This window comes from Elephantulus edwardii, unplaced genomic scaffold, assembly GCF_000299155.1.
Source record: "Elephantulus edwardii isolate Elephantulus edwardi_28Jun2011 unplaced genomic scaffold, EleEdw1.0 scaffold00084, whole genome shotgun sequence".
NCBI classification, from domain to species: Eukaryota; Metazoa; Chordata; class Mammalia; order Macroscelidea; family Macroscelididae; genus Elephantulus; species Elephantulus edwardii.
The window spans coordinates 11,914,546-11,916,318 of record NW_006399834.1 but is presented as its reverse complement, the minus strand read 5'-3'; the positions used below and the strand labels follow the sequence as shown (position 1 = coordinate 11,916,318).

The window sequence follows — 1,773 nt, the reverse complement described above, 5'->3', positions numbered from 1 at the left end:
GTCCAACAGTATAACATACGTTGTTGTGTACCAGTGATTCAGAACCAACCCATAGCTGACCCTTCAGCATGTTTTCAGAAGCAGTTAATCACACAGGAGGAGACTGCGCCATCTTCCTCCTGAGGAGCAGCTGGTGGAATACGAACTGCAGGTTTTTGCAATTGCACTGCAACTTCTTGCCACTAGGCCACCAGAGTTCCCATATATCATATTAAAAAAAAATTCATCATAACCAAATGGGATTCAGAACATGTATGCAAGGATGATTCAATATAAGAAAAATAATTAATGTACTTCATCACATTAAAAGAACAAAAACCACATAATCCTATCAGTTGATGCAGGAAAGGACTTTCACAAAATCCAACATACTTTTCTGATTACAATACTCAACAAAATAGGAATAGAAAGGAATTTCCTGAACATAAAGAAAACTAAATATGCAAAACTAAGAGCTAACATCATTTGCAATGAAGAGGGACAAAAGGCACTTTCCCTATGATTAGGTACCAGGCAAGGCTCTCCACTATTATCACTATTCAATTTTATTTTACATTCCACCTAGGTCAATAAAGCAAGAGAAACAAATAAGAAGCATCCAAATTGGCAAAGAGGTGGTGAAACGTTAATGTATGCAGACGACATGAGAGTATAAACAGAAAACCCCAAAGACTCAACAAAAAAATCTGTTAGACCTGGTAGACCAACTTAGTAGAGGGGCAGGATATAAGATCAACTTTAAAACATCACATTAAGAGTGGCCACGTGCCCGGAGTGGCCAGCCTGGCCACCAATGGCCCAGTGCTCACGTACCTGGTGGCCTGAGGGTCCGAGGAGAGCAGGGTCAGGAATGTGCAGTCTGACCTACCAGCAACATGGCAACCAGCGCTGTCTCCAGTGACAACCTCCCCATGTACAAGCTGGTGGTGGTGGGCGATTGGGGTGTAGGCAAGAATGCCCTCATCATTCAGTTTTTCCAGAAGGTCTTTGTGCCTGACTATGACCTCACCATTAAGGACTCTTACCTGAAACATACAGAGATTGACAACCAATGGGCCATCTTGGATGTTCTGGACACTGCAGGGTAGGAGGAATTCAGCGCCATGCGGAGCAGTACATGCAGACAGGTGACGCCTTCCTCATTGTCTACTCTGTCACTAACAAGGCCAGCTTTGAGCACACGGACCGCTTCCACCAGCTCATCCTGTGTGTCAAAGACAGGGAGTCATTCCTGATGATCCTGGTGACCAACAAAGTGGACTTGATGCACTTGAGGAAAACCACCAGGGAGCAAGGAAAAGAAATGGCGACCAAACACAGTATTCCATACATAGAGACCAGTGCCAAGGAACACTATCTCAATGTAGACAAAGACTCCCAAGACCTCATTGGAGTAATTAGGCAACAGAGTCCTGAAAAAAAAAGCCAGAAGAGGAAGAAAACCAAATGGTGGGGAGACCAGGCCACGGGTACCCACAAACTGCAGTGCATGATACTGTGATGGGCCTGGGGCACACTGACAGTGAACTGGCTAGCCCTTGGACCAGTGGTGAGAATCTTTGTCTTCTTGACATTGAACCTCAATCCATATTGGAGGCTGCAGTCCTTGACACTCTGCAGCAAGCACTTCAGGTCCTCAGTTTCAGCAAGCAGGGTTGTATCATCTGCATATCGCAGATTGTTGATAGATCTTCCACCAATCTTGACCCCACATTTCTCCTCATAGAGCCCAGCCTCCTGGATAATCTGTTCTGCATAATCTCAATACAGATA

General features: G+C 44.8%; 1 pseudogene; it reads left to right on the top strand.

The window, feature by feature from the left end:
* Positions 1-875: 875 nt before the first annotated feature.
* LOC102849628 lies at positions 876-1,501 on the top strand (annotated as a pseudogene).
* The last annotated feature ends 272 nt before the right edge of the window (positions 1,502-1,773 follow it).